At 43.7% G+C, this 25924-nt stretch overlaps 1 protein-coding gene across 2 annotated transcripts in view; it reads left to right on the top strand.

Moving 5' to 3' along the window:
- Positions 1-25924, top strand: part of AIG1 (androgen induced 1) — a 206084-nt gene that overhangs the window by 166544 nt on the left and 13616 nt on the right. The gene's annotated exons all lie outside the window — the stretch shown is intronic.

A 25924-nucleotide genomic window follows, 5' to 3' on the forward strand; every position in this document is an offset into this window, starting at 1 on the left:
TCCCCAGCAGGGGGGTCCCCAAACCTGTGCTCAGCCACCCCTCCACCCCAACTACTCTGCAGCCTTCCTCTGAGCACCGCTTTATCCCTCCCCTCGCTAACTTCAGCCTCCCTCCTAGATACATCCAGTCAATATCTGAACCCGTCTCTTGGCTTTGCCTGGTAAATACTGCTCACTGTAGGAACAGTCTCAAGACTTTCCTACACTGTATCATATCCATTCTCACGTGCGTGTTTAAGAGTCAGGACACTGTAACGTTTGGGAGAATGAACCCCTGACTTTACTGGCTGAACCCGAGTCATGTCTGACTCTCCCTATCTGTAGACTGAGTGGTTCATAGCATCTGCCACCCTCATAAGATGTGATGATCACTATGATAATATTTTAGCTTTGTATACGCCCAGAGTATATATTGTTGATATTATTATTAGCCCACCCCAGCTTAACTGTTCACTAGCAAAATCTCTACAGATGTCGTCACCAGTGACTTCTGTTCCATTAAATTCACACATGCTTTGTAGGGCTGATCTCTCTTGTTGTTTTACCCCTATTTTTCAAAACGAGGTCTTTCTGTGACTTGAGGACATCGCCAGTCTTCCCACGCACGCCTCCCACCTCCGAGGATCATGGCAACCTCTCTCAGATTCTTTGTGTCTTTTCCCCGTCTACATAGAACTCCAGGCTGGAGTTCTTCAGAGCTCGGTGCCAGATCCATCTTCACTCCCCCCGAGTCATCCCGTCTCCTCTGTCATCCTCAGTTCAGAAACTCTCCTAAGCTTATCTGCTCATTTAGGAATCACACAACCGCCTCGGGCCACGCCTACATTTCCTATCCCATGCACAAACTCGCACCCCGTCCACCAGCCCCAACATCCTCAGCCGGCCATTATCCACACCAGGAGCACACCAGACATCCTGAAGTCATCTCTCTGGTATCGACAACAGCCGTCGTCAGTAGCTTCACCCTTTGCACTGACTCCATGGTTGATACTAAGATGGAGCTCCAAAAGTGTGTCCTGAGAAATCGCATAAAGCTTCCTCCCCTGCCTCCCCTGTCTATCCACACATGACCATTTCAAAATGATCCCACTGTGTAGATTTCTCTTTGCCTCTGTGGATTGAGTCCAAAATTCCTTACTCACTTTAGGCTATTCTATTACCTGGCTCTGCTGATGCTCTGACCGCCACCATCTCCTCCTCCTCCTCCTCCCCTCTTCTTTCCTTAGTTATCCAACCACAGTACTACCCACCTGAGCCACTCAGCTTTTTAAGCTTTAGCTTTGCCCCATACTTCCAGGGAGTTCACATCCCCCAACTAGGTCTGCTGTTGTCACTCTTGGTCCTTCTTGGCCATCAGCCCCCAGCCTCTGCGTCATGGTCACAAGGAACCTTCTCCCCTGCACCTCAGTTGGTTCAGTTCTCTGTGGGGCATTATTATCAGCTTTCTTGGATTGCATCTGGGGATTTTAAGTCTAGCTAGAGTCCAAATGAGGTCTTGCTTTTTGTCTCAATGCTTGTTCTCAACATCCCCACCCTTCGCTGTCCAGAGTAAAGATCTGTACCTGAAGTTTAAAAGAAAATGGAGAGCCTCCTCGTCTATAGGCTCTAAGTGTTAATAACCTTTAAACACGGGGACAGTCAAAATGGTACAGAAAATATTCTTACATTAAGTGAGAGAAATCGGGATGTATGTGTGTTTCACATGAAAAGTAAAGTTTGGGAAATAAATATGGTGTGTTTATGTACATACAAACATTTTTTTCACATATATACGATGTTGTATACTTTGCCCAACAGTAGCCACATAAAGTGTCTAAAATATCCCGGCTACTCATTTCTCTGAGATTGAATCTCAGCTTTATTGTCCCTTTTCCTACCTGCCTGATTTACTTAAATTGCCAGCAGAAGCTCCTAAACTTCAAGAAGAAACCCCAAAGGCCACACTCTGCTGGAGTGACAGCCCATGCGGGAGGTGATCCAGTTTAAGCACTGGAAACATTTCAAGCAGAAGAAGATTTTACTTACTAACAGCCTCTCTCAGCTTCCCTGTGGTGAGCTGTCTTGGGCTTCTGAGACCAGGACAGCACCTGAAGTCTCAGAACATGTCCTCTAGTGGGCAGCGTGTGAGGGTTTCTGTGTCTTCCTTTACAGTGGCTCCGCGCCTGCTGAGACTCACTGTTATGGAATGGCTTCCTCCACCAGCAATAACCTGAAGGGAGAATGTGTTGTCTTGTAGCACTAAACAGTGTTGGGGACCCAATATAAAAACTAATTGAAAATAAAGTCACAAACAGTACTGGCTGGTTTTGTGTCAACTTGACACAAGCTGGAGCTATCACAGAGAAAGGAGCCTCAGTTGGGGAAATGCCTCCATGAGATCCAGCTGTAAGGCATTTTCTCAACTAGTGGTCAAGGGGGGAGGGCCCAGCCCATTGTGGGTGGTGCCATCCCTGGCCCAGCCCATTGTGGGTGGAGCCATCCCTGGGCTGGTAGACCTGGGTTCTATAAGAAAGCAGGCTGAGCAAGCCAGGGGAAGCAAGCCAGTAAGTGACATCCCTCCATGACCTCTGCATCAGCTCCTGCTTCCTGACCTGCTTGAGTTCCAGTCCTGACTTCCTTTGGTGATGAACAGCAATATGGAAGTGTAAGCTGAATAAACCCTTTCCTCCCCAACTTGCTTCTTGGTCATGATGTTTTGTGCAGGAATAGAAACCCTGACTAAGACACCAGTTTAAAGGGACAAATAGCTGTACCAGACTTAAGATCCACCATCAAGAGTCAATGAAATATGAAGCAAAGATGAATGAAAACAAGAAACAAAACTTGCTCTCAGACCACCATAAGAACTTGGATTCTATACAGTTAAAAGAGTCTCTCCTTTAATAATTATCAGAGGGAGAGAAGCAACTGTCTTGATATCATCACCATAATATTTGTATTCTCCCATAGTCTGAGATATCTAGATATATACATAAAAATATTGATACAGAACGAAGCAATGAAGCTCATTAACTTTCTCAAGCAACTGTTTAGTGAGCACTCTCTATGTACCCGACAGTGCCCTAGATGGGGGGAGGGGGTAAGCAGACTATAGAAGCTTTGGCTTTGACTGTAGAAAGCAGTATTTTGAAGGATATGAGAAAATAAAGGACAATTATACAGTTCATAAGGAGAAACAGGCACAACTCGGAGAGTCCAGACGTTCCCTGACCTAGACTGGAGTGATGAAAGACTTCCCCGCAGAAGTACTGTATCACGTATTCCAAAGAGGATGAACAAGAATTCGAGTTTGAAGGTCTAGGAAGAGGAAGATGTTCTAGAGGCAAAAAAAGAGAAGGTCACCTTTGGACAGCCAAAGTTGAGGGGCACAAATGGACTTTTGATCCTTCTGTAATTACAGCTGGACAGTCTCCCTTCACTGATGCTGTGCTTGTATGCAGCATGTGTGTGGTGTTCAAGTAGAGGCTAGAAGCTAACTTTCTGTGTCTTCTTCAGTTTCCACCTTAATTTTTGAGAGAGGGCCTCTTTCTGAAGCTAGAGCTCCTGGATGCAGCGGGTTGGATGGCCTTGAGACTCCAGGGATCTGCCTCTCTCCGGCTCCTACACCTGGTCTAGAAATTTTTATTTAAATGCTGGAGGGAAGATTCAGGGTCTCCTGCTTGCTCAGCAGACATTTACCAACCAAACCATCTCCTTGGCCTTTCCATCACTTTTTTCTCTCTTTTCAATCTTGTTAGAACATTCTTCTAGATATAGAAGAGACAGTGGGTTCTCTATCAGTCCGTAGTTGGGTGGCAGGGTGAGTGGGTGCCCTGTCCCTGCCTTGCCGCCAGTCTTTTGTGGCGACTCCTCCGCCTCCTCTACCAGCCCGTCCCCACCTTTTACAGAAAAGTTTGTTTTTTAATTTTTTTAATTCAAATTTCATCCTGTTAGTCCTTTGACTCAAAATGTCCCAAGAGTTTGATTTTCCTAGTTTGGAATTTTCAAGCGATGTCTCCATCATGGTATTAGCTGTTCTTTTTCTTTGTGTGAGGAAGTGTCCTTGGGCTGTGAAAGTTTCACATGACGATAAAAGAAGCAAATGTGTAAGTCACCCCTAAACTCTAAGAATGACATTCAAAAATCTTACATAAATGAAAACAGCACATAAACTTACAGACATAAATGCAAACCCTTCTGCAGGAGCAGTGGATGACTGGGCCTCATGACCTCTGCTTGGGAAAACACTAGATACGAGGGAGCATTCTACAGCTCAGACTAGCTGGTTTCTAAGCTCTGCTAGGAAGAAAGAGAAGTGACAATTCATTCATAAATTCTTGCCAGTCTCTTGAGAAATCCAAGTGTTGTCACGAAGACTCTGGTTAGAGCTATTCCTTCCCTAGAGGACTAAGTAGCAGTTGTCAGTGAGCCAAAGGGTTGTCAGTTCAGGCCAAATCCCTTTCAGACACGCGTGACCCTCAGTCCCCCTTTGCCATCCAAAGTGCCCAGTACATATATGAAATTTTAGCCCAAAAATCCATTGAAAAGTTCAGAAAATTATTGGACTGACAAGATGCCCTAGGGTATCTGCTGTCACACTTGATGACCTGTCAGTCACACACATGAACACGGAACAGTTCTGCTCATCTGAACAAGAGATGAAGAACAAGAGATAAATTTCTATATGGATAAATAGATGGAGGTGGGGTTCCAGACACCTCACCCTACCTGAGAAGCTAATGGTAGTTGCCAGATGAGAGCGACTCTTTCCTTTGTGGAGAGAAGTCAACCACTGATAGGTTACCGATGACCTAATGCAGTGCTCCTCAACCTTCCTAATGCTGTGGACTCTTTAATACAGTCCCTTATATTGGGATGACCTTCCCTACCATAAAATTATTTCATTGCTACTTCATACCTGTGATTTTGTTATGAATAGTAATGTAACCATCTGGTACACAAGATATCAGTGAGTCATTCGATTGCCTAAGAGGGGTCATGACCCACAAGTTGTGAACTGCTGTCCTAGCAGGTGACTCCACACACAGTGCATACATACACCACTAACTGGACTTAGTAGGTTCTTTCCATCTTTGAAGATAAACTTGGGACAGGTGGGTGATATGTTGGGAGGATCTAGGAGGATCTGAAGGGAGGGAATCTGGAGACAGATACAACTTTGGTACATTGTAGGCTTGTATAAATTTTTCAGGAATTGTTGCATATATGATTAATCTGGCTTCAATAAAATGAATATAATTTCATTGTTTTTTTAAGACATCCTCGAATCTCCACATATTTACTATCTCACATTTATGTCTTCACAAGGTTGATTGTGCTGCACACATACACACACACACACACACACACACACACACACACACTAAATAAATAGGTACAATAAAAATTTCTAAATAAAAAATAATTTTAGAAAATAAATGATTTCAAAGAGAAAACAATGTGAAATCATGCTCTTTGAATTTCAGGGTATAGTTTTAGAAAGTCATAGTCCAGGTAGATAAGTTTAACATCTTCAGGAGCAAACTTTAAAGGAGAAAAAAATATTTCTTTCTTTGTATGAGAGGAGCAAATGACCAAGTAAGCTTGGGGTTCTCTTACCCTTGGTTTTTGAAACAGCCCAGGTCTTAAAACCCATGTCTTGGTGGCATAAAGGGGCCTCCTGGAGTGCCCTTGTGGTAGCCTTTCCTGCATTTCTACTGTATACTCATCTCTTATCTTGATGAGGAGAAATCTGAGGAAACATTTATTTCTAGAAAAAGACCCTTCCTTAGTTTTCTATTGCTATAAAAAGACCCCATGAGCGAGGCAACAGCTTCTAAAAGCGAGCATTTAATTGGAGTCTTGCTTACAGTTTCAGAGGATGAAGCCACAAGCATCATGGTGTGGGGCCCAGCATTAGGCTGGCAGGCACGGTCCTGGAACAGTAGCTGAGAGCTCATATCTGGTCCACAAGCATCAGGCAGAGAGTTTGGGAACAGAGTGAGGAGGGAGGGTGTGGACCTGGTGTGACCTTTTAAAACCTTAAATCCTACCACCAGTGACACGCCTCCTCCAACAAGGCCACACTTCTTAATCATTCCAGAACTGTTCACCTACTGGGAACCAATCTTTCAAGTGTGTGAGCCTATGGGGTTATTCTCATTCAAATCAGCACCGACCCATTATTTTAAGGTTGAGTCTTTCTCTAAGTTAAATAGCAGTTTCAGAAGCCTGAATCATCAATTTTTACCTTTATTCTTAAAATAATTTCCAATTTCAGATTAAGGGGTTTTGTTTGTTTGCTTGTTTGTTTCGTTTTATTTTGATTTGTTTTTGCTACCCCAAGGATTCAACTTTCTTATTTCCCTTCTTAATCAGCCCTGGACTCTGGCCCATTAGATGGTGCCACCCACGCACACGGTCTTGGGTTCAATCAGATGCAGGACTATGAATGAAGCCCTAGAGCTCTGAAGAATGTTCACTGCTAATGTACATGGTTGAACTCTTCAGGGGTTCCATATAATCTATCCCTTGCCTATTACTGCCACGTCATCTCTTGACACCGTCTTATCCACCTGCTCTTTGTCCTTCAGCCACACTGGGTTTCTTTCCATTCCTCAGATGCACTAGGCATTGATCTGAGCTAAAAGAAACCCAGATAGCTGGGAAAACATTCCTTCCTTCCAGTTGTCTGGTGCATTTGGAAGAAGTTGGCCTTCGAACCTACAGACAATATAATTATCAAACTCATCCATGAGTTGAGACATCTGTCTTCTGCATTCAGCCTTCAGAGTCTCTGGTTCTGGAGCCTGTAGACTTGCAATGTACAATTCCTGGAGATTTGTGATTTGATGGGACTGTACCACTTGTTTCTGCATAGTGGTGTATTACTCAGGGTTCTCCAGAGTCACAGAATTTATGGAATGCCTCTATAAATTAAGGTAATTTATTGGAATGACTTACAGTCTTCAGTCTAACTAACCCAACAAGGGACATCTGTGGATGGGAAGTTCAATGATCTAGTAGTTTCTCAGTCCCACAAGGTTAGGTGTCTCAGCTGGCCTTCTATAGAAGCTGGAATCCTGAAGAAGTGGGTTCCAACAGATGTGCTGGCAAGAGTGAGTCTTCCTTCTTCCATTGCCCTTACATGGGCCTCCAGCAGAAAGAATGGCCCAGATTAAAGGTGTGTACACCACACCTGGATTTGGAACTCACTCTGTCCCAGGCTGGCCTTGAACTCAGAGATCTGGGATTAAAGGCTTGTACTACTTTGCCTGGGTCTAAATTGTTCATGGCCACTATGCCTCAAGATCTGGATCAAAAGTATATGCCATCCAGGACAGAAGCCTGTGTCTTTCAGCCTCAAAATCTGCATCACGGGTGTGCCCTTCGTTTCTGAATTGTAGCTCATTCCAGACACAGTCAAACTGACAGCCAGGAACAGCCACCCCAAGTGGATAGTGGGAAATCTCTACACTTTCACCTGTGAGCCAATTCCTCCCAAATACATATCTTCCTGTGACTCTGGTAAGCATCTAATATAGAGCCCACGGTCTTTCTTCCCTCAGAAGTCACATGCTTTCCACATTGTTTATCTGCTCTGTTTCTGGCCCCGTTCCCTTACCTACTTAGTTAGCTGTCCCCTCAGCATCCCTTCTTCCAAACAAAATCCTTCTGATTCCCCTTCTGTCTTAGGTCTGAGCTTCCTCTTCCCTGTAGCTTATGGAATTGTCCCGTAAGTGTCTCCCATCCTCCCAAACACTGAAGATCTGAATAGAAGGACTAAGCCTCCTCTGTTTGCTGCTGTAGCGTGACCATCAAGCGCAGTGGTTTCCAACCTTCCTAAAGCTGCAACCCTTCAGTGCAGTTCCTCATGTTGTGATGACTCCCCCTCTCCCAACCATAAGAGTATTTCATAGCTACTTCATAGCTGTGATTTTGCTTCTGTTATGAATCATAATGTAAATATCTGATATGCAGGATATGTGGTATATGACCTCCAAAGGGAGCTCAACACACAGGTTGAGAACCTCTATTCTAGCTTAGGGCCTTTGATAAATGCAAAAATGAATGAATGAATGAATGAATGAATGAATGAATAGACAATATAAACAAATGCTAAGGTTTGATGACAGTCAAACAAGAGACCTGCTGCCATGTGGCTAGGCCTTTCTTTGCGATGTGACATGATCTTATGTAAGGGAAGCAAGGCGTGTAAGACAGGAGACATCTGGATTTTTGTCTGTTTCCTTTACATTGATGGGGTGGAGTACTTACTCCCCATCATCTGTTTTTAACAACTGTCGATATGTGATCAGGCTTGTTTCAGCTATAACTCTACCTTGCTGCATTTGTTTCTGAGAGAAATAGTTCCCATACCACAAACCTTCCTTTAGCACGCACAGTCCGTGTGCGAGCCTGTAGGCTGCCATTACTCCAACCCCCAGATACTTGTACTAACCCCAGAAGAACCGTTTTATGCTTTAGGCTTCAATTCCTTCTTCACCCCTCTCTCCACAGGCAACAACTAGCTTCTCCTTACTCTATGTGAGTTAGACTATTCTGGACATTCCACACGACAGGACTCAGGTGGTTTGCAGCCTTTAACACGTGACCAGCTTCTTTCATTTAGTGCGTTGTAGACTGAATGAGCCACTCGCTCCTTTTTAGAGCGGAATAATACTTCATGTACAGATATACCACATTCCAAGTGCATGTGTGTGTGTGTGTGCGCACGCACGCACGCACATGCATGCGTGTATGTTCCTGTGAATGTGTGTATTTGGGTGCAAGTGGATGTGGTGTGTGTGTACATGTACCAGAAGACAACCTCAGCAACTGTTCCTTAGGAATCATGTATCTTGCTTTTTAAAACTCCTTTTTTTACATTCCTGATGTACATGTGTGATGTACAAGAGTGAGGGGTACACCCAGGCCTTGCCATGCGTGTGGAAATGAACGAAAGGCTTTCAGGAGTCTGCTCCTCTGTCGGCCTTTACGGCTGTTCTAGATTCTGCACTCAGACCACCAGGCTTGGCTACCCAGCCATTTAACAGCTGAGCCATCTTTCTAGCCCCAAAATGAACTTGTGTTCTTCCTTCCTCCACCTCTTCAGCACACGTCCTCCAGCCTGTCCTGCCTCCACCAACTAGGTTGGCCACAAGAAAACAGGGAGCTGGCCAAGTAAAACCTTGGTGAAGGAGCCAGAAAGCCCAAGGAGTCTTCCCGTCTCTGCCTCCCAGCACCAGAGTTACAAGGACATACTTGTTGAAGCGTGAGCTCTGGGGGACAGAGTTCTTATGTTTAAGTGGTATACAGGCCGAGCATAATGCTCAACTATCACCCCTGCCAAAAATACCATATTTTGCTCATGCATTTTCCAATTGATGATCAACTTTCTTGTGAGAATTTTTTTTTAAATTTTTTTGGATAGAGATGGAACTTTGGAGATATCAAACACACGAGGAGAGAGAGAGAGAGAGAGAGAGAGAGAGAGAGAGAGAGAGAGAGAGAGAGAGAGAGAGGAGAGAGAGAGAGAGAAAGAGAGGAGAGAGAGAGAGAGAGAGAGAGAGAGAGAGAGAGAGAGGAGAGAGAGAGAGAAAGAGAGGAGAGAGAGAGAGAGAGAGAGAGAGAGAGAGAGATGGCTGAACTCATAGGCATCCTCTGTCTTGTCTTCAGAGCCCTACCTATCAGCTCTGTTAAAGTACCTGAAATTCCATGAACTCACCTACGATACATGTTGTGTTCATCTCTCTGCCTGAACTATTTTCTTCTAGGTCTTATCAGCACTGTTAATCTGTCTTTGAGTCTCACATCATAGACTTCATACTCCAAGAACATTTCTCTGACGCTATGACTCACCTCTGGTTCCCCGTTTCAGGTACCCTCATAACACACTCAGTGACACAGCTTTCATCTACCTACACACCACACTACGTCACCACTGGGCTGTGATCTCATAGGCAAGAGCTAGGGCATTCCCCACAGGAGCTGCATGGTTTGGGGCAATGCCCAGTCTCTGCAAGGTGCTTGCTAAGTAGAAGGAATGCTTTAACGAAGGGATGGTATACACTATCAAGAAAACATCAGTCTAGACAGACGTCACAATTCACACCTGTAATCCAAGAACTTAGAGGCTGAAGTGGGAAGATGATCACATCCCATCAATGCCAGAGGACGATCCTGTCTTTTAAAAAAAAAAGAGCAACAATAGCAATAAATGGCTTGAATCCTTGAAGCAGGGCCGAGCAGACGGCGGGTGCCTTCCTCCATGCTGGCGGCTGCATTTTCTCAGAGAACAATGTCTGTGTCTTTAAAAAATAAAAAATAAACAAGTGAGAACTAGAGGAAGTGATGTTTGTCAAAACATGTCTGTCTTTCTAGAAAATGCCATGAAAGCGTTGTTAGAAATGATTAAATCTTCGGCTCTCTCGTTTTCTTTCTCTGTCCACACCGGGTATCCCACTCACGACGCTCATTTCTAACCACGGCTGGAAATAGGCAGAGCTACTCTGATGGGATGCGCAGTTGGAGCAGGATTTCCAATCGTTAGAAACAGCCTCACGAGGGCGGTGGCGATGGTGCCCTGGGCGTCGTCCTTGCTGTGCGAGTCGAAGTTTGAATCCCCAGAAACCCACGAAGGGCAGATGCAGAAGTGTATGCATCTGTGATCTCAGAACTCTTGTGGGGACCTGGGAGGTGGAGACAGAAGGATCCCCAACAGCTCACAGGCAGACATGCACACAAATGGGTAATGATAAAAGAAATAGTCTCCTAACAGACATCAGAGAGAATAAATATAGTTTTTACTATTTACTGGTAACTGGCCTGCCCCCATCACCTACAAAGACTGGTCGGCTCAGTTAAGATTTTTGACTGTGCACACTTACTTGAAGGTGCCAAATTATAGAAAATTCAAGATTTTAAGTACACATTGAATCAGTAGAGTTGTTACCTAGACTTGAGCAAATGAAATAGCCAGACACACTGAGAAGTATGTTTATGATACTGTGCATGAAACCTTTGACAGCCAGTTCCTTTGGGGAGATGCAGTACAAAAGTAACTGCTACACTGATACATGGCTGATACATGGCTGATACACGGCTGATACACGGCTGATACACAGCTGATACACGGCTGATACACAGATAATTAAGTGAGCTTGAGCTGTTGAATGAAAGCAGGCAACAAGTCTCTTTCTCAGTTCACTTTTAATAGTTTCTTTCTCAGTATGTGATTCCTTAAAGCAATGATGTAGCTTTTCATGAGACAAATGTCAGGAAATGGCCTTGAACTGGCCCTCCCTTTGTAGTCAAAAGTATGTCTTAAGGCTTATCCAATGACGAGCGAACACAAAAATGTTCCTTCAGACCACCACACTCAAGGTGCTCATTAACATTAATCACCATCAGGGCTCTTGGGAAGAAGCGGCATGGCCAGCATTGGCTTGCCCTGTGTTGCATGAAGTTTGCTAGCATCTAGGAAGCATCGATCTCACCACAAAGGCCATCAGGGAGGTTTCCATGGTAGCGGCCTTTTTCTTTCTTGCTGGCACATTTCTAACACAGATCAGATCTGAATACTCACTGTGCTGCCTAATAAAAAAGAAATGAAATCTCGCTAATGCCAGTAGTCAGGCCTGCCTTCCAGGTGCCCCACCAAGGTGAAGCAGACTATCTGCTCAGCTTTTCTTTCCTCGAGTCCCTTTGATCTTATTGTATGTTAATGGCCTCCAGTCATCTCCTGTTACTGCTACAGAGACAAATGGATCTCCATGAGAAGTACAACTTTCTCATCAGAGCTGCCTCGTACGGTAGACAAGCTTGTAAGTCTATGCCACGGAGGAATCAAGGTAGCAACACGGGAAGAAAAAACAACCCCAAAGAGTGAAAGACCCTGCTGGGTCTCTGTATATTTATTCTGCCTAGATTCTCAACACCTAGGGTTTTTTTATTTTAATGGTCTTTATTACCTGGCATAAATGCATTGTGGTATTACCTTCCTCTGGTTGTAAATTAATGAATTCATCTCTTAGCCGCAGCGATGGGATGGGCTATGTAGACTTCTTATTCTACAAGAAGTCAGTTGGAAGTTAAAAGATGCCCAGTCATCCAACCTGAGAGGACTAACTTGTCATCCTGCTGCTGAGTCATAGAAAGCATCACACCCTCCTCCTACTTAGGTGAGAGCGCAGAAATAACATTCTTGATCCGATTTCATTTCATTTTCCTTCCTCCCTCTCATAGGCTGGGAGATCTGAAAACACTTAGAAACCAATATGTTCCAGTACCCCTGTGTCAGCTACTTTAATCATGAAATCTGAACAAGTCATGGCATGGTTTTACTTACAGTTTTAATCTTCAATATAAATGGATTAAGTGGGTGCTACATTCATGAAAGCTGCATACATAAAAGCTGTCATGTAGAAACTATATTTTTTTAGTACTTTAAATGAGAAAACTTCAGAAGAATGTAGTATAAAAATGAATAGGTATTTAGGCATACATGTGGTGACTGAAGACCCAGGGTGTGGGTATTAAAGTAACTCAGAGATGAAAGGATTCCAGCTGGAAGTTGTCTGGAAATTTCCACGTAGCTATAGGGTAGATGGTATGGGATCGTGGATATTCTCAGTGCACAGAGAAGCTGAAGGTCAACAGAACTAGAAATGCTGCCCTACGCACTAACAGTAGAGCAAACAGCCACTCAGCCATGAGATGTTAGTGCAGAGGTGGAACTTTCAGAACTGTACGTGAGGAAAACCTGGGTTCATACATTCTTCCACCCCTACCAGAAACACAGCAGTGAGACTGACCAACACCACTGCTTTCCTATTTAAGGAATTACCAAAATGTGTTTTCTCCTACTAAGTAGGGCATTAGAATTGTCCTGTGTACAGAGGGCAGTCTTGAGCCCAGGTCTTCTCTTCTTTTTCAGCCATTCCTCTGAGTCTTAGCTTCTGATAGGGTTATCTATTTATTCCACCTGCCCACAGACTGTGAGGACTCGGGCAGGCTCTGTGCAACTGCAGATCTCAGCGACAGTCGCTTCTGTGACCAGGTTAGCCCTATTGAGCCAGAGACTCCTGCTAGCCAACTGCTTCGGCACAGAATAACAACGGGAGACCCGCCCAACCACAAAGCCTGAGAGTGAGTTCTATGGCCCTAGTAAAATGATCTATAACCATAGATGCTACTAACTGGGCTGCCTAAAATTCTGAGCAGGACTGTTAGGGCAGGTAAGGTTTCTCTCCCACTGAAGCTAGCCAGGAAAGATTGGAAAAGATCACTGAGTCTTCACATAGACAGACAACAAAGTGAGAGTTCAAGCCTCAGAAAGAGTCAAGAAGATGTCACACCATCCCCCCACCAAAAAAAAAAAAAACCTGATAAAGGATGTGTTATCAAGACAGACATAAATATTTCTAAAGAACTCAAAATAATCTAATTTAAAAAGACATAGCTTGGGGCTGGAGAGATGGCTCAGTAGTTAAGAGCACTGACTGCTCTTCCAGAGATCCTGAGTTCAAATCCCATGATGGTGGCTCACAACCATCTGTAATGGGATCTGATGCCCTCTTCCGGTGTGTCTGAAGACAGTCATAGTGCACTCATATAAAATAAAATAAATCTTTAAAAAAATAGTTTAAAAGCTCAGAGCAAACAAACTAAAAGACACTAAGAATAAAATGTAATACAAAAGCCACAAAGAAATAAAGACATTTTTAGATCTTAGAGCTAAGGAACATAATGACTAAAGTGGCAAGAGTTTCAATAGAACCTCAAAAGCAGAAGATAAAGTAGAACAGGTCACAGACAGAAGGTGTCACTTAATTATTGCCCCGAGTCAGAGAAGCCAAAGGAAAAATGGGAAGAGTAAAGACCTGCTCAGGTTGTACGGGATCCCAGGAACTGAACTAATATATGAGAGTCCCAGAAGAACAAGAGGAGACGCAGGCAGAGTCTTCCAAATCTGGGGAGACAAACAGATGCCCAGATTCATGAACCCTTTACAGCATATAATTAGAGTGAACTTAAAGAGGCCCAAGTTGAGACTCATTAAAAGTATATGGCAAAATGTCAAAATAAGGGAAAAAAATGCAAGCATTGAAAAAAAAAGTCAAATCATTGCAATAACTTCCTTATGAAACTACTTATGGATTTCTGAACAAAGCTCTCTGTGGGCAATAAGAGAGGATTATCTATCCAAACTACTATAAAGAAAGAAAGCTTAACTGATAACAGAATACTTAGACAAACTGTGTTTCATAAATGGAGAAAGATATAAAGTCTTCCCTTATTGAGAACACTAAGAAAGTCTGAGGAATTAATTTCCAGGAATCAAGCTTTACAAAGAATAAAAGTAGCCACCAATCTGAAACAAATAATTGTTAGCAACATTAATCCCAGGAACTATAGTTGAAGTCAAAGAGTAAATGTGTTGAGAAGATAACACAAGAACCCATCATTGGATACACACAGGGAAGACAAAAGTCTCTTTAACATATTTGGCACCAACCTCATCCCTTTACCACCCTTCCATCTTTTCCATCTGTATTATACAGGGTTTCTATTGCTGTGTAAAGCACCAGGACACTATAACTTGTAGAAGAAAGACTTTAGTTTATGTCTAAAACAGGAACCTAGAGGCAGGAGCTAAGGCAGAGGGTGTGGGGGAGCGATGCTCATTGGCTTGCTCCCCGTGTCTTACCCGCAGCGCCCAAGGCCGATACCACTCCCAGTGATCTGGGCCTTCCAACAGCAGTCACCAGCTGAGGACATACAGCACAGCCGTACCCACAGGCCAACCCAGGAAGGGCATTTCCTCAACTGAGATCCCCTTTTCTCAAAAGACTCTCTGACTTGTATCAAGTTGACATAAAACTAGCCAGGACGCCATCCAACTGTGAGGTTAATTCCTCTTCCTCCTCCTCTTCTCTTCCAACTCCTCCTTCTTCTTTTTTCATCACGTTTAGTTTGTGCTACCCAGCTGCCCTTAGGAGTTGGGCCTACCCTGGTGTGAAGTCGCCCTACTAAGAGTCATATCACTAAAGAACACTGTATGTTCTCACAGAAGCTATCAAATGCCCAGAGTTCCTTCACTAGTGAAGGTGGAAATACAGTACACTTTATATATACATACATACATATATATATATATATATATATATATATATATATATATATATATATATATATATATATTCCAAAGGCTGAAAGCAATCGCTGAAAGAATTCAATGTGACTTGGCTTGAGGAGCAGGACCAGGTGTGAGGAGGCAGCTAAGGATTGCAATCCTTGAAAAGGGGAGTTTCAGCTTCTTTAAACATACGGCTTTTAGAGCTTCTGATCATTTAATTCAGAGTAACAGACAAACGTTAAACTTTAGAAAAGAACACTTAGCAATGTTCTAGGGCTGTCGTGAACAGTACTACAAATGCCATTTGTCACTGAGGGCCATGTAGCTCTGAGTCTCGGACCACATCTTCAGGAACTATGTTTCCATCTTAGACACCACTTAGGCCCAATCCATGTATGTTAAGTGGAAACAAAGTAAACAGAGCATTTGGCACCGTGAGAACCAGCACCGTGACAACAGCGGAGACATTCTCACTGTACATGTATGACATGGGACACTTATGACAACGGGAGCTCCAGAAATAGCCAGAGAGATGAGGGTGGAACAGGCAGTCAGGAAGACAATGAGGAATTGTTAATTGCCCCAGTGGAAAGCATTTGGTGCTTCTGAGGGTCAGAATAGTTAAGTGAATTCACTTTCTGCAGAAGTGTGGGAAATGATGCTATCTGCTGTGGAATTCAGGCAGTTCCTCCTCGCCGCCCAGCTTGAATGTGTGGCTTCTCTCAGCAGCCAACTCCAATGATCACACGGATCATAATAGTCCCATGTTGAGTCCCCCACCTCCCTCCTGAAAGAACACATGTTCCCTTCGGTGTTCAATGTGTCAGCTTGATGTTTGGCACCTGTGTGCTTTGAGAAGTTCCAAGTGATTAAAGTTAAGGAAAACCAGCCATGAGTTTTATTGAGGGAAATTCAGATTGAATTCTCTCCAGGAAAACATCACCATAAAATCAGGTAGATTGGAGAGAGTGGTTCTCAGTGGAAACGAATCATTTGCAACCAGTTTAGGCATGTGCCAAGGGATGTGCTAAAGGAAAACTTTCTGAAGTTGATTATTGGCCTTCCATCGTGAATAAATCACTCCGATATTTGTGATTTAGAACCAGGAAGAAAACACATTCCCTCATGACCTCATGACAGAATTCATTCCGAAAGCCTTGCACAATTTGTCTGTTTCCCTAGGGATGGGTGGAGGGACTTGTAACCTTGGAAATATTCTTGTATGGAGTACAGGAAAATGTTATATTCTTCCATATAAAGAGAGACACTAAGCTTTTGTTGCTGCTTGTTTGATCTGCTCAGATACATTCTTTTAAGCTGGAATGTAAGCCGATGGTGCTAATAACTTCATTATCTGCTTCTTAGAGTACTTACTTCCAGAAGTTACGTACTTAGCTCTCTATTTCTCCTGTGTTCTCTATCCTTGGTGTCAACGTCTAGCTCGTTCACATATTTTAGATCATATTTTCAGGCAGTGTTGAAACTATCCTACTAACCTGGAAACAGGATCAAAGACACTTCATGATGTTCAAGGTGTTGCAAGCTTTTCCAAAGTACTAAAGACTTAGCTACATACACAGGACTATGTAATTTGTGAGGCCCAAATGAAAAATATTAGGAGAGCCCTTTGTTAAAATAAATTATTAACAATTACATCATGGTGACTGTGGATGTTTAATTCAAGTCTAGGTCCCTTTGGAGCACTGTGTACTGTGTGACACATGACACACACACACACACACACACCCAGAAAACCTACTCAGGATGTGTGGAACTAGCTACATTGAAAATAATCAAGAAATTTTTAATGAATAATAAATTATGAGTATGTTATAAGGTATTACCTTGAAAAATGCCCCTAGTATATAATGTTAGTTTTTTTGCGGTTCTATTTGTAAACTAAATGGTATTTCAACATAACTCAGAGTGAACCTCTCTGCATGGTGTTGGTCTATAAATGGAAGCATTTTCTAGCACTGCTAATACCGAGCATGAGAGGAAGTTTGAGCCCATTTTCCACATGAGCAAGCATCCCTCACAGTTTGGTTCTCTCCTTCCTATTCAGGAGCAAGTCCAGGCAAACCCACCACATCACAATCTCATAACCACACCTACGCACCACACTACTGCTCATCCCACAAATGGAGACTTGTGTGCTAAACAAATGTGCGAGTCCATGAACAACCACAACACAACACAAACCCCCAAAACCTCCAGAGTTACCAAAATGCAATAAACCAGGTCCTTGGGGAATCAATACTTGAAAGAAAGCCCATGCAGCCTTCAGAATCATCCTCAAGTTGAACATATGGACAGAAAGTTCAGTCAACACGTGAGCGGATAGACGTGCCAGTGAAGTGCTCTTCAGAAGCATCAGAGGGTTGAGAGATGTGATGAGGCAGGGGGTTGATGTCCATAGTCTATGCTACCCAGGACTGAGGCCATGGCCTGGCAGGTATAGTGAGTCCTCGTAGGTTACATACACATATGGTGTGACTGTTTCTTGAAAGATAAGTCATCACCTCCAAAGGAGCGTTTTATCCCCACCGTGGTTTCCCTTCTTCTCAAAGGAAGTTATAAAATGTGATCCTTGAGTTTTATAAGACATTCGATCTCGTGTTAAAACTTCACCAAAGTGATTTATTTTTTGTTTTTGCAACATTTCTACATCTCACAAGATTTCCATAAGGAACATGTGAATTGCTTTAATATTCAGTGGGGGGAAAACTTTATAGAGAGGTTTCATGCCTAAATCATTTTTGGTTTCTAAAGCATATTAAAATCTTGCCAGGATCCTGTTCTTATCCGTAAGAGACTAACCTCTGGAGCAGTAGAGGAGCCAGCTAAGCAAGCTAAGAACTGAACTTCTGAGATGTGTGTCCCAGCCTCTCCACTACTCAACCTCTCTGGGCCTCAGCATTCTCATCTGTAAAATGATATAAACCTAACACCCTCCCCCAGAGAAGGGCTCCCATAAAGCATAGTGCCTGTCACTAGCCTTCCAAGTGTAGCTTGCTACAAACTGCTATGGAACAGAAGTCTATGTGTGTATTTTACAAGCTAAAAGCCTAACTTTCTTTGAATTTGTTTATTTATTCACTCTATAACCCAATATTGGTGCCCCTCCTCCCAGTATCCCCTCTTGCAGATCCCACCCCGTTCCTCTCTCCTCATCCTCTCACACACCATACCTCGCCCCCCGCCTGTATCTCTTGCATAATAAGTTACTACGGCGCTGTATCTTCTCCCACTGAAGCCAGGCAAGCTGTCCCAGTTAGGCGAATGGGATGCATAGGCAGGCTACAGATTCAGGGACAGCCCCCACTCCAGTTGTTGGGGGACCTGCATGAAGACCAAACTGCACATCTCTTCCAAATATGCAGTCCTGGGTCCAGCACGTGCTCACTCTTTGGTTGGTTCAGTCTTTGGGTGGCCCCAAAGGTCCAGGTGAGTTGACTCTCTTGGTCTTCCTATTGAGTCCCTGTCCTCTTTGGATCCCTCAATCCTTCCTCTACGTCTTCCATAAGTCTCCCCGAACTCCACCGAATGTCTGACTGTGAGTGTCTGCATCTTGTTCCATTGGCTGCTGGGTGGAGCCCCTCAGAGGACAGTTATGTTAGGCTCCTTTCTGCAAGCACAACACAGTATCATTAATAGTGTCATGGATTGGCCTTTGTCCATGGGATGGGTCTCAGTTTGGGGTAGTCATTGGCTGGCCTTTCCCTCCATCTCTGCTCTTTGTCCCTGCACCTCTTGAAAACAGGACACATTTTGGGGAGAAGATTTTGTGAGTAAGTTTCTCTTCTTATCTCTCTACTGGGAGTCATTCTTGGCTATAAGAATTGCAAAAGCCTAACTTTCAAGCCCCCTAGCTCCTTTTCTGAAATTGAACAGTATTCTTTTAATCTTCTTAAATAATCAGGAAACTAAAAAGGCCCCGGTGGTACAATAGCTACTGTGTCCATGCAGGATAAATAAGGAGAACACACAGAAAAGGAAGGGTTGACATGGGAACCTCTGTCACTGTCCCAGCTCACGATCTCTGTGGTAAGATGACCTTTGTCCATGTGACCAAGTGAGCTACTAAATTTGAGGTCAGTTCTTTTTAACTCTTCATCAACATGTGATATGCAGTCAATATCCAAAGTAGATTCCAATCACACACACACACACACACACACACACACACACACACACACACGTGAAATCTGAAAATGTCCTTCCTTGCACTTTACAAAGGAAAGCCAGTTTCCAAATGACCCTTGAGTCTCAGTTTCTGTGTTAACGGACACGGTTTCCCTGGCCTCAGGACACCACACGCCCACTCTTGTGCCCATATCTCTAGCCCACATTTTATGGTTTACCTATTTAGTCCCATTTTCTCCTCTTCCCCTTGAAACATAACCCTTCTGCTGCCATGAACCTGTTTTCCTGATGCGTTATACACACTGTTGTCGAGATGGCCACAGTCCCTCCTGAGTTCCCACTGTCATCTTGTTGACAGTGAGCGTGGCATCAGTGCTTCCACTTCACACCCATGTCACTAACATCCTTCAGGACTCCCCTTGTACATCATTTGGATACCTCAAACTGAGCATGTCCAAACAAAACTCCCCATCCCCTGAAGGCAGCATCCTCACAGCATTATTTCCTATCTCAGGAAATGGCAACCCTCTCTACCTGGCTCACCAAGCCAGGAATCTATGATTAATCCTTAACTCATCTCAAAGGCTTCACAGCATAATCCCAAACAGTCACCAAGTCCTCCAATTCTGTTTCTGAAAACAGAACTTTTTTTTTTTTTTTTTTTTTTTTTTAGTTTTTACTGTGAATTGAAAAAAACCACATTATGTACCATGAACTAGCTAGGATATGTGCGTGTGTCTGTGTGCGTGCGTGCGTGCGTGTGTGTGTGTGTGTGTGTGTGTGTGTGTGTGTGTGTGTGTGTAAATGCACACATGCATTTCCATATGACTGAAACTTTCCTTTTGCAAGCCAGTTTGGATCATGATATGTTAAGTCCATCTGACTTTTTCCTTCTGATATCTTGGTGTTGTTTTTAATGGTTGTAACTGGGTTACTGGGAAATACTGAACAACCAGTGCTTTGGGGAACAGGGGAAAGAACTTCTGATGGATAGTGTTTGCCCTAATGTAAACAGTCTCGCTGTGGTTGAATGCAGGCAACCAGCTGACAAACTTCCTAAATGTCTGTAGTTGCCCCCATTATCATCTCCGGCACATCGCTGCTTATGACCTACACTTTGATGGATACTGGTCTACAGATCTTATGAAACTGTCCAGTCATTTTCATGTCCAATGTTACAATTTCCATCTAGGCCACCACTAGTCCAAACAGAACCGGTTTTCAGTTCTGTCTGCCCACAGTTATTTTACGTGCTTCAAAGACTTCTTACTCGCCACACTTGATAGCGTCTACCTTTTGAATGACTTAAGAAGACCACCCACAGTTGACACCAACCCCTCCTGTGTCCCTCCCATATCTCAGGGGGAAAAAAGTTTCTCCTTGACTATCTTAGAGTATCCCCTTTTACTTGGGTCCTTGAATATTTCTTTTACTAGAAAGTGCTTTCTTCCCATCTTTACTCAACTAAAGCTCCTCGTCTGGCACAGTTTAAATGACTAAGTCATGCACTCAGGTTCCTACCATATGACAGGCCTTGTGCGAACTCCTAAGTTGACAAAGGCATATGAAGACAGACACGGCTTCTCACCTCACAAAACGTGTGCTCTAGTTCAAGTAAAACTAGGACTCAAACTTAAGCACTATTAAAAGAGCTTAAAATAAAATAAAGAAAAAAAAAAAACTATGGTTCTCTAAGAATTTGCCACATTTGGATTAACCTGATAGATTGGGGTACTTCAGGGGCTGCCTGATGGCTGCTCGTTTATCACAGTAGAACCAGGATACCTGAAGATAAATACAAGTTCGTTCGTCTGCGGGATGGGTAGCTACCAGCATAGGCAGGGAGAGGCACACATGAAAATCCGCATTATGGGAGGGGACATGGAAAATTGGGGAACCAGATGAAAATCGGTGTAACTAAACTCCAAAGAGCAGCAGGAGAAAGGAGTCAAAGAGAAGCACACAGATAAGTGGAGGCCACTGTGGATTGGGTGTCTACACTTGCTGTGTACAACCAGGATGGATGGTGGACCACGGATGGGTTAAAAGGTAATGTGCTCATATCTGTGATCAAGAAAACTCATGGTGCCCACTGTGACAGTTAGAAAAGTCAGGGAAAAAAAGAGAAGACCCAACATAGAATCGCTTGCAGTCTCGGCACTGAGAAACTGTCACACAAATTAAAATGGTGATAGAAATTGCAAAGAAATCAACATGTGGCTGAGGTAACCTTGATCAGACCGCGCATGATGGAAGGGGGAAGTGTTGACAGGTGTCTGAGCTGCAAAATGGAACCATTCTCAGAGTTGAGGAATCCAGGAGGTCTGTCCAGAAATAGAACTAACTTTGGCTGTAGAAAGACTGAGTTGGAATCAGAGTTAAGATTTGCAAAATGACTTGTTTGAGAACTGGGGATATTTTCTAGAACTTAGAAGAGAAAAGTGGGTATGGGTACAAGTTTGTGAACTTTGTATGTATATGGTGGGTGGGAAGCCACAAACATGAACTTATCAGTGGAATGCATAGCACTAAGAAGAGAATATAAACTAAGTGTCAAGGAATGTTCATGGCTGTAGAAATAGCTCAGTGGGTAGAAGTGGTTACTGCTCTAGCAGAGGACGTAGGTTCAGTTCCCAGCATGCACTTTGTGACTCACAACTTCTATGTCACTGGTCCAATGTGTCTGACATCCTCTTCCGGCCTCTGAAGGCCCCAGACAAGCAACTGGTGCACTTGCTTGCCTACAGACCAACCAGCATTACGCTTAAAGTAAAAACATGAAGTCCATGAAGTTTAACGGTAGAATAGTGAATGAATTTATAGAAGGAGAAAAAGACTGGTCAGTGTGGCAGGGGAAAGGAAAAAGAAATGGTAATCAAACCAGTAAGCATGCTGTATTAGGACATCAAGGATGAAGCTTGGACTGGAGAGATTGCTCAGTGGTTAGGGGCCCTTTTCCAGAGCACCTATATTCAGTTCCCAGCATCCACATGGCAGCTCACATCTATGTGTAACACCAGTTCCAGGGGTTTGACACCTTCTGGCCTCCACAGGCACTGAGCACACATGGTACACAGGCATATATTTAGGCAAGACACTCAAGCACATAAAATAAGGAATACATATATATTGTGTGTGTGAGAGTAACGTGTTTTTTAAAAGCATTAAGTCATGTTGTCAGAAGAGCGACCCTAAAGACAGGACCAGGAAGTGCTCACCAGTTATAAATTGGCCCTGGAGAGGAGAGACAAAGAACACGGTTATGAAATTGCTAAAAGCTTTTTTATTGCAAATTGATGAAAGTCATTTGAACATATCAGCTATGAAGAAAGACTTGAAAGGAAGTTGAATATACAAGAGAATACACAAAGAGGACTAGTTGTCCACAAGCAATCTTTTCAACAGCAGAAAATATTCCCTATGCACCCGTGCCACTCTGATCCGACCCCGGCCTTTGCAGTGGTTGTGAGCCTTAGCCTCTATCAGCAGAGCCATCTCTCCATCTCCTGACCTTTAAAATTGTGCCCTGACTTGCAAGTGCTCTTGTAATTGCTTGGCCTCTCACTAGACTGTGCTCACAAGGACAGGCTTCTCCTCTGCTTCCCTTTCTGCTGGGTCTCTGCAAAGTGCTCAGATTGAAGTCACGGACAAGCATCTTTTTTGTTTTGTTTTGCTTTTTGGTTTTTTTAAACTTGTAAATTTCAAATAAATGCATCAGAAGTGTATGTAATAAAAACAGGTAATCCAGAAGTCTTATAACTAATTAATATGTGCATATGCACACACAGATAGATATACACATGCATGCACACATTCACCATGGTTGTTGATTTCTGTGGATAGAAATCTTTTTCATAATCTGCCATTCCCCTAAGCATAGCTATCTGGGCACTTAGATGAGAAAACTTTAAAAATGAGACAGCAACTGAAAGCAAACCAAGAACTAAGAACTCCCTATTCACAGATGAGCAAGGCCATGATGAGTCATCTTTGTGCAAAGAACTTAACTGTGATACTATCAAGGAAGCAGATGATAAAAATCACAACCTGTTAGGACAAGTGGATACTTCTTTCACACTAATCCAGGTGTAAGCCCCAATAACAGGACTTCTGCATCTGTATCTGGAATGATTTGATGACCTACAAAGTCAAAAAATCTGAATATTTTGAGACAATGTCATGTGCCTTAGGGAAAGCAAGTCCAGACAACAAAAAGGAGCTCAAGTATGGGTGGGGGAGGAGCTCTGGAGGCTCCACTCCTATTTGGGCTGCTGCCCGGACATGGAAGGTGGGTTCTCTTAAGCACTGTAGCCACTGTTAAGGTCTCCCTGCTCCAAGGAGCTTCCCTCTCACCACCTACATTCATGCAAACAATCCTAATTACTCAGTAAAAGAAGAGACATAAAATGAGAAGTGTGACTTGGAAACAAATGGTCCAGAGACAATGGAGGGGGGGGGAGAACGAATCACTAGTGGGGGAGCAAATAAGATTATAATATAATTTATTACCAAATAAGTCAATTGTTTTAAAGGGAAATCCACTCTGCATTTCATTCTTGGCTTTCCCAGTTTGGTTTTTTTTTTTTTTTTTTTTTTTTAAGTGTTATTTAGTTTGGCCTCAGGTTCTTTACTTGTGAAATGGGACTAAACAACCCTTGCAGGGGGTTGTAGAAGGTAAACATCAGGTGATAGGCCACGAGACAGGTTGACAGCACAGGAGTCAGAGCGTGGGGGTGGTGGGCTCATGCACGGGAAGCTGGAGTTGGAATTACCATTTGTCCAAGGTGGGAAACGGTCATGGAATTATAAAGCTTGAGGAAAGATCCAGCCTGGAGACGCAAATTTAGAAGTTACCTAAAGAAACGTAGGATGTGGTGGTCGTTATATTATTTGGCATTGTATGTTGGTTCCGTGGACACCAAAAGTGTACTGCATTTGCTGAGGAGCAGACCTTGGGCTTTGCAGCAGATTCTAGGAGCAGCAAATAAAAGTCCCAGTCCACCGAAGGCCAGCAGAGTGGAGATAACATTCACAGTTCAACTGCACCTCCAGTTTTCCTAATGGAGGAAAGGGTTTTACAGTGAGTCCGGTCACAATTTCCTAACGGGTTTGTAAAACTAACTGACTGCTTCATAGCTTTGAGTTGGGGGTCTGTTGCTTATTTCCTATGTGGATGCCACTTGGTAGCTGCCCAAGACCCCCCTACCTTAGTTAAAACGAGACAAGGACGATCTAATGGCCAATGATTCGTGAACTAGCGAAACAAGTCATATATTAACTCCCCAGTCTCATACCAACAAGTTAATTTCCACCGGTCTCTACCAGCGCTTCTGCTTTAAAAAAAAAAAATTCTTTTTGGCTAATGTTTCATATATTATATCCTAACCAGAGTTTCCCCTTCCTCAACTTCTCTCTCCCCCTCTCCCCTCCCCTCTCCCCTAGATTCACTCCTCCTCTGTTTTCCTTCAGAAAAGTACAGACTTTCCAGGAATATCAGCCAGAGCATCAGAGGCTAAAATAGGAGCAGACACAGTCCCTCTGGTCAAGGCTGCATGAGACAATCCAGTAGGAGGAAGACAGTCCCAAGAGCCAACTCCTGTTGCCAGTCAGGAGCCGCATAAGATCACCAAGCTACACCGCCACAATATGTACACAGAAGCCCTGGCTTAGACCCATACAGGCTCCCGGGTTGTTGCTTCATTCTCTGTGAACTGATAGGAGCCTCAGTTAGTTGACGCAGTGGTCCATGTTTTTGTGGTGTTCTTGACCCTTCTGGTTCCCTCTTCTCCAAGGTCTCTGTGTCTGCTCCCATCAGATGCTGGGGGGAAGCGTCTCTGAAGTCATCAGGCTAGGCTCTGGTCCCATGTCTTCCTGCCACTAACGCAGTCCTTATGTAAGTGTGTCCACATTCTTAAAAGGGTGGAAACGGAAAGGAAGACAACCAGCCCCAAACATTGAGGTCTAGAAAGTAGCCTTGTTTCCTTTTCCTGCTGTTTGTACATCACTCACCAAAACTGGTAAGTTCAAGTGAAGAAGTGAACCCCAGATACACAGAGAGTAGCTACCAGCAGCCACACCAGCCCTAAGACAGTGAGGCAGGCACTGTACCTAAGCTCTGGGAGGCAACGCTACTTGATGTTGCTGTTCCCACAGAGCCAGAAACATCCAGCCCAGAAACAAGCCCAGTGACAAGTGAGCAGGCATAGGTGTGCAGAAGGGCAGTAGTTCTGAGGATGAGAGAAGCAGGAACACACGCAGTCCATGTTCTGGTCTCTCCGAAAGGCGGCACGGCAAGAAACCTGGCATATACTGTCAGCATTAGCATTGCCCAATGCTGCATTGTTCTGCGGTACAAAGAAGAGATTAAAAAGGTTGTATAACAGTATTCAATCCCCTGGCAGTTTCTGACTCCTGACCAAAACCTTTTAAGTGCCATTAAAGACAAGAAGGCGGTGCCGGGAAGGAGGAGGCAGGGAAATGTGTCACTCAATCCAGTGTGGGGTCCTGACACAGTGCCCGGAACAAATAAGACACGGCAGGGAATGGCAAAGAGAAGTAATAGATGAACAATTTAACTTCTGACCTGGAACTTCCCTGGAATCCTATGAGATGTTCACAGACTGGGGGTGTGGGTAGAAGGGGGCTCCTTGCTAGTGTGAT

Source organism: Micromys minutus (assembly GCF_963924665.1).
Source record: "Micromys minutus genome assembly, chromosome: 30".
Taxonomy (NCBI): domain Eukaryota; kingdom Metazoa; phylum Chordata; class Mammalia; order Rodentia; family Muridae; genus Micromys; species Micromys minutus.